Below are 7,793 nucleotides of genomic sequence, written 5' to 3'. Positions count from 1 at the left end.
TAATTTATTACAAATTGAATAGGGAATGAGGCTAACACTTGCCCCCAAATCACAAAAAGCTTTTTCAAAAAATTCTTTTCCTATATTGCAAGGAATATAAAAGCTCCCTGGGTCCTTTAGTTTTGGGGAAGTGTTCTTCTCAAAAATAGCACTACATTCCTCACTAAGCGCAATGGTCTCAACCTCTCCTCTTCTTCTCTTGTTTGACATGAGATCCTTCAGGAATTTGGCAAATCTAGGCATTTGAAGAATAGCATCAATAAGAGGTACCTCTACACAAATTTCCTTAACTTTTTCTAAAAATTTGCCAAATTCTTCATCTTTCTTGAGCATTGTAAGTCTCTGAGGAAAAGGGACAGCTTTACTCTGATGGTTCAGTGGAAAAGTCTCTTCAACCTCAATGGTACTCTCCTCATTAGCTTGAATTCGATTTGGTATAGGAGGAGAGAGCTCTTCTTCTTTTTGTATCCCTTTTGGAGCAGTCACTTGGGAGTCTCCCAAGGTCCGTCCGCTCCTAAGCTCAATTCTATTGCAATGCTCCATAGGATTCACATCAGGTTTTTCTGGAAGTTGTCTTGGTGCTCTGGATGATGAGGAAGCTAGTTGGGCAATTTGACTATCCTGGATCTTTTGATGCTTTTCAGAATTATCCATTCTCTGAATGAGCTTTGCTAAATCTTGCTTCATTTCATTCTGACTTGAGATAATTTCTTCAAGCATCTTTTCAATATTTGACTTTGGTAAGCCTTGAGAAGATAGATGTTGAAAATTTTGTTGCCCAGCTTGAAAATTTGGTCTTGCCCCCATAGATGGTCCTTGATCTTGATTATTTCTGTAAGAAAAATTGGGATGGCTCTTCCATCCAGGGTTATAAGTATTTGAGTATGGGTTGTTCTGCCTTTGATTGTAACTCATGATTGCATCACATTGTTCCAGTTGATTGATTTGTGCAGTGATAGCTCCCAATGGACATGAGTCATTTGAGTGCTCTGAACTCTCACATACTTCACAAGATGTACTAATAGCATTGATCATATTAGCACTAGTCCCCATATTCTCAAATTTCTTTGTAAGAGCGTCCAATTTTGCAGACAAAAGAGTGACTGCATCTACATCAAACTTCCCTGATGCTTTAATTGTTGGGTTTACAGAAGAATAGCCACCACTTCTTTCGTTTGCCCATTGATGATGATTTTGTGCTACACTGTCAATAATTTCTTCAGCTTCATCTAAACTTTTGTTCATAAGTGCCCCTCCAACAGCTGAATCAAGGGACACTTTGGTATGATAGTTGATACCATTATAAAAAGTGTGCAACACTAACCATCTTTCCAACCCATGATGTGGGCATTGTCTGAGCATACTATTATATCTATCCCATGCTTCAAAAAGAGATTCTGAGTCAGTCTGCTTGAAGCTTGCAATTAAATTCCTCATATGAGCTATTATGCTTGGTGGATAGAATTTATCAAGAAATTGTTGCTCACACTGCTCCCAAGTGGTGATGCTATTAGGGGCTAAAGAATTCAGCCATTGCTTTGTCCTATCTCTTAGAGAAAACCCAAATAATAATAATCTAACAGCATCTGAAGGAACTCCATTCATTTTCATGGTACCACATATTTCATAAAAGACCTCTAAGTGTTGATTGGGGTCTTCATGAGGTCCTCCACCAAATTGGTTCTGCTGCACCATAGATATAATTGCGGGTTTGATCTCAAAGTTATTAGCTTCCACTGAAGGTCTTGAAATACTAGATCGAAAACCTCTTGCATAAGGTGCTGCATAATCCTTGAGTGGTCTATTCGCCATGTTCAAATGTTCCTGTTCTTCAATTTGCCTTTGCAGAATTCTTCTTTTTGGGAAAGTTCTGTCAATCTCAGGGTCAAAAGGAAAGAATTCCCCTGCAAAGTTAGATCTTCGAATACACAAGTACAAGATGGCAAATGACAATTCAACAGAAAAAGAAAAATAAAAGAATCAAAAATGCAGAATTGAATTTGTAAAAAGAATTAACAAGAAGTAAAAGTTATACAAGAAAGTAAAAACAGAAATCTAATGATTAGTTACAACTATGCAATATGAAAGGAAAACAAATGTTATGTTTAGTCTAACTCAATTGATAATTCCTAATGTTACAGCGCAGTCCGCGGCAACGGCGCCAAAAACTTGTTACGCTCCGCAAGTAATATAAAAGATTATCGTATCCACAGGGACTGGAATAAGCACTAGAAATGTCTCAATGTGAATTAGCTAAACAACTATCCAATCGTTTCAAATGCAAAGTAAGGGTAAACAAATCTAATATTAAAGATCAACAAACAAAAATTTAGTGTTTTGGGTTATGATAAAGGGAGATTCTAGGAGTTTCGGTTTCTTTGTAAGATTTCTTGAGTGTAAATGGTTCACCAATTCTTTTCCCTCAATTGTCAAACACTTGTAGAAAGTTGCCGGTTCTCTCTTGCAATAGATAACCGGCTAAGGACTGAGAAATGTATCTAAATATGATCAATTAGATGTGAACCTACGTTGTCCTTACACAGAAGCGCACCTATTACTATGCCTTCCTCGGATATCAACATAGAAGCCCACAACTTATTAATCTATCAAGATACAAGGAACTAATCACAAAATCCATCCTACTCTCTTGAATATTCCTATTTCCTCTTCAAGATTATCTCTCAAACGTCGTTACACGGGCTTGCACCTGTCACGTGGATCCCTCGGATGATCGAGTGAGAGTTTATCTCTACCAAGTCCACAAGAAAGCCAAACAATCAATCAGGAATGAGAATTAAGCACAAATCACCATTAATCATTCAAGATCTAATTGATACAAGCAAGACAATGTCATTGAAACAAGAAAATGGCAAATCCATAAGAAATTACATCAATCCATCTTACAAATACTCCCTTAATCCTAGAATACAAGATCTACTCCATGAATCGAGGAAGAAAACCCGAAGAAATAAAGATTACAAGCATTTCTTAAATCCCCAATCCAAGAAACCAAGAAGAGGGGGAAAGAGAAAACTTATCTATGAAGAAAGCCTCGTCTTCGGATCCAATCCTCGCTCCCGAGTCGAAATCGTCAAGAACTCCCTTAGAATCGCCCAGAAATCCTCCCAAGAATGGGAGGAAACCACCAAATCTTGCCTTCTCCCAAAGGGGAGAGATCCCCTTTCAATTCATGAAGGAAGGTTTAAATAGAGGAGGAAATCGGGCGCCACACGGCCCACGACACGGCCGTGTGAGATTCACACGGCCCACGACACGGCCGTGTGAGATTCACACGGCCATGTCCAGTTCCTTCTCTGCCAAAGCTGCACGGCCGTGTGACTCCACACGGCCAGGACCCTTCTGCTCTCTGGAAATGCTACACGGCCGTGTGGTGCACACGGCCACCACCTGCTTGGTCTCTGGAAACTTCACACGGCAGTGTGATGCACACGGCCACCACCTGCTTGGTCTCTGGAAACCTCACACGGCCGTGTAGATTCACACGACCACCACCTGCTTGGCCTCTGGAAACCTCACATGGTCGTGTAGATGCACACGGCCATGTAAGGCATCTGCTCTGATTTCTTCAAATCAAGACACGGCCGTGTGAGATTCACACGGCCATGTCCTCTTCCCTTCCTGTTAAGACTACACGGCCATGTGTGGTATACGGCCTGATGCTCTCTCCCTTCAATTACCTCCAAGCTTGCCCGAGGACGCATAATCTTCACCAATTTCGACTCCTGTGTACAGAAAATGCACAAAAAGTAGATCTCCGAACCAAAAGAGTAAATATGCTAAAAGGAAAGCTGGAAGTATAAAAAATGCATAGATCAAGCATGCTCAAAGTATGTAAATGTGCGTAAAAACATGCATAAAAGAGTATATAATCTACGCACATCAGTAGATAACATGGTGTGTGGTGCCACACAAAAGGTCATGTTATCGGTTCCTTATAAATTATAAATAGTAGCTCACAACCAAGATGGATTGGGACAAACCATTGGAATAGTTGTAGTGTAATTTGATATTAGTCTGGCTTGACTATAAAATTACACTACACTATGTGTGTATTAAGCAGGACCATTTGAGATTGTTTGATTTGTACTAACTGCATAAAAGAATAGAACCTTTATTATTATGGATGTACATTCTCTTAATCTCTATATAATAACAAGCACGTATACTTAGTATTTATTTCTTTAACTTATCAATGTGTGAGATTATTCGTTAAATCAATAGGTCTGATGAGTTGGGAAATAATACTGTTTATATGGTGTGTTATTGATTATAGAACGAATCTGTGTCCTAATTATTTAGGTTGATGATGTCCACTTGAGGAGATCATAAGGATTATTGATGTGCGTAGATTGTATATACTTGTTTAGCATGTTTTGATGCACATTCACATATTTTGCGCATGCTTTATCTATGCATTTTCATACTTCCAGCTTTGTTTTTAGCATATTTACTCTTTTTATTTGGAGATATGATTTTATGCATTTTCTGTACACAGAAGTCAATTTTGGATAAGAATTGATGTTCGAGGCAAATTCTACAATTGAACGAAGGAGGAAGGCACCATCCCTGTGTGCCGCACGACCCTGTCATGGGGAGTTGCCCAGGCTGTGTGGTGATCCTCACCCTTGCAACACTGGCAGAATGAGGGAGTGTCCAGGTTGTGTGAGTATCACACGGCCGTACAAGCCTTCCCGAGCCAAAGCAGTGCATGGTCGTGTGTGTCACACGACCGTGCAACATTGCCAGAAGCCAAGAATGCCATGGTCGTGTCCCAGACACGGCTATGCAGGAGTTCCAGAGCCAGAGGCAGAGCAGACCACGTAGATCAACACGGTCGTGCAAGGGGGCAGTAGCAGAGCGTGTCACTGTCGTGTGAGCATCACACAGCCGTGTCACCTGGGCAGTGAAGGGAATGGACCAGGCCATGTGAGCTTCACACGACCGTGTCTCGGGGCTGTGTGGCGCCCAAAACCCAGCTCCATATAAGGGTTTCTTCCTCATTTGAAAGGGGAACTCTCCCTTTTGGGAGAAATCAAGATTTGGGGCGTTCCTCCACCTTCTTGGAGGGATTTTCAGGCGATCTAAGGGCGGATTTTTAACAAATCAACTCCGGGGAACGAGGATTGGATCCGAAGATGGTTCTTCATCGTAGATAAGCTTTTCTTCCTTTATCTTCTTGGATTTTGGATCAAGATGCTTGTATTCTTCTTGTCTTTGGATTTCTTTTCTTGTTCTATGGATTAGATCTCTATGTTATAGGATGGAGGGAGTATTTGTAATGTGAATTTGATGTAAACTCTTGTGGATTTGACAATTTCCTATTTCTATGATTTTGCCCTGTTTGTATCTATTTGATCTTGTGTGGATTATTATGATTGGGCTTAATTACCATAATTGATTGAATGTTTGAGTGTCTTGTGGATCTTGTAGAGATGATTCCTCACTCGATTATCTGAGGGGCATTCGTGACAGACAAGCCCGTGTAAGGATGATTGAGGGATGATCTTGAGGGTGAAATAAGGGCATTCAAGGGGGTAGGATAGATTGGATGCATTAATCTTTCATATCTTGATGAGGTTGAGAAGAAATGAATTTCTATGTTGATTTCCCGAGGGACGCACGTGACAGGCAAGCCCGTGTAAGGACAACATAGGAATCATTCCTAATTGATCACATTTAGGTATAGATTTCAGTCCTAGGCCATTTGTTTATTGCAAGAGAGAAGTGGCAACCTTCTACAGATTATGGGCAATTGAGGGATACGATTTGGTAGATCACCTACATTGAATAACATTACAAAGAAACTAAAACTCCTAGAACAACCCTTTTATCATAGCCTTTATTCTTGTTTCTATTCTTTTATCTCTATTCTTTACTTTTCATAGTTACACTAGTTTTCATAAATCAATTGATTAGTTGTTTAGCTAATTTCTGTTGAGATATATTTAGTACTTATACCAGTCTATGTGGATACGATATCTTTCTTTATTACTAATGACGTATCCGTACACTTGCAAAACGTTAACAAGTTTTTGGCGCCGTTGTCGGGGACTGCGCTATAACATTAGAGATTATCAATTGAGTTAGACTAAACATAACTTTTCTTTTCATTAACATACTTATAACTAATCTTTAAAATTCTTTTTCTTGCATATCTTTCTACTTCTTGACAATCTAATTTGTTGCAATTCTAATTCTAATTCTGCATTCATGATTTCTAGCATTCTAGTCTAGCTTTTCTCTGTTTTTCTTTTGATTTAAATTTTTTCTCTACTTTTCTTTTGTAAACATATCTTGCAATATTGTTCTTGTGTATGAGAAGATCAAACTTTGTAAAGGCATCAAGAATAACAAGAACTTATAAACACATTAGTTGATTAGCATATGAATTATTCTAGACATTTTTCTTTTTCCTCTTGTCTTTTCTTTCTTGTTTTCATTATGCATTTTCTTTCTTACAATTTAAATTCTACATTTTCTTTCTTGCTTTTCATATTGCATTTTATTTCTTGTCTTTGATTCTTCAACTTCTAATAATTTTTTCTTGAATGTCCATGAGCACTAACATGTCAAGCAGACCCATGAGAAATTTTTCTACACCCTTTTCTGTAAGATTTTTATCTCCCATTGTGCAACCTCAAATTGAAGCAGAAAGTTTCCAACTAGATCCAGAGTTAATTTTCATGATACAAGGTCACAAATTTGGAGAAGAAGTATCAGAAAATCCTTATCTGCATCTTGTAACATTTTTAGAAATTTGTGATATGGTGAAATGTGAAGGAGTGTCAGCAGATGCAGTTCGATTGATAAAATTTCCTTTCAGTATCAAGGATAAAGAAAGGACTTGGTTATATTCTCTCCATCCTCAAAATATAACAAGTTGGGAGCAATTGGAGAAGCAATTTCTGAATCATTTTTTCCCTCCAAGCAGAATAGTGTATATGAGGAATTGCATAACAAATTTTGCTCAGACATATGGAGAATCATTATTTGAAGCATGGGATAGATTCAAGAGTCTTCAAAGATAGTGCCCTCATCACGGTTTAGAAAAATGATTGACCCTGCACATATTCTATAGGGGAATTTCTTTCTCAGATAAGTGTTTGTTAGATTCATCGGCTGGAGGTTCTTTTATAGATAAGAGTGTAGATGAAGCATATATGTTAATTGATCAAGTGGCATTAAACCTCCATGAATGGTCGAACAAAAGTTGGATGGAATCTCCCTCAAAAATTCAAGAAGTGCAAGCCATAAATGTAAGAGAGCTTGTCAAACAAAATGCAGTTCAACCATCTAAGAAAGTTGAAGTTCACAAGCCATAGAATGAGGAATTCAAACATTTGGGGGACAAGATTAATAGCATAGTTTCAAAATGGTTCAAAGAAGACCTTCCTCCTTCACAGAAAAGATCTAGTGTAAATGATAATGATCTTAAGTTGAGACGTGGCAAGAATCATGAAGAACTTCTAAAAAAGGACATGTTTAGAATTGAAGAGAAGAACAATAGAAGATCACATGAACTCAGTTCCATTATTCTAGGAGGTTCCCAAATGCCACAAGTACCTTTCTCTCAATGATTGATCATACCAACACTAGATGAGCAAGTTGAACCTCCTCCACAAGCTAAAAGAGAATATGGGAAATTAGAAGTACCTTTCCCAAGACCTTCACTAAGGGTTTCTTTTCCACAAAAGTTAGTGGTGGTCAATGAGAACAATGACTTTAAAAAATTCTGTGACACTGGTAAGGTTGAGTGCAGATTTCATATTGTG

General features: G+C 38.5%; 2 non-coding genes across 2 annotated transcripts; one reads left to right on the top strand and one right to left on the bottom strand.

Annotated features, from left to right (window-relative positions):
- Positions 1–1,333: 1,333 nt before the first annotated feature.
- Positions 1,334–1,439, top strand: LOC122022099. The gene has a single exon (XR_006122839.1). It is a non-coding gene; the product is annotated as a small nucleolar RNA R71 (small nucleolar RNA).
- Positions 1,440–6,960: 5,521 nt separating this feature from the next.
- Positions 6,961–7,066, bottom strand: LOC122022026. The gene has a single exon (XR_006122776.1). It is a non-coding gene; the product is annotated as a small nucleolar RNA R71 (small nucleolar RNA).
- Positions 7,067–7,793: the final 727 nt, after the last annotated feature.

The sequence above is a fragment of the Zingiber officinale genome, chromosome 9A (genome assembly GCF_018446385.1).
Source record: "Zingiber officinale cultivar Zhangliang chromosome 9A, Zo_v1.1, whole genome shotgun sequence".
Taxonomy (NCBI): Eukaryota; Viridiplantae; Streptophyta; class Magnoliopsida; order Zingiberales; family Zingiberaceae; genus Zingiber; species Zingiber officinale.
Note: the sequence above shows the minus strand (reverse complement) of the source record. Positions and strands in the feature narration are given on the sequence as shown.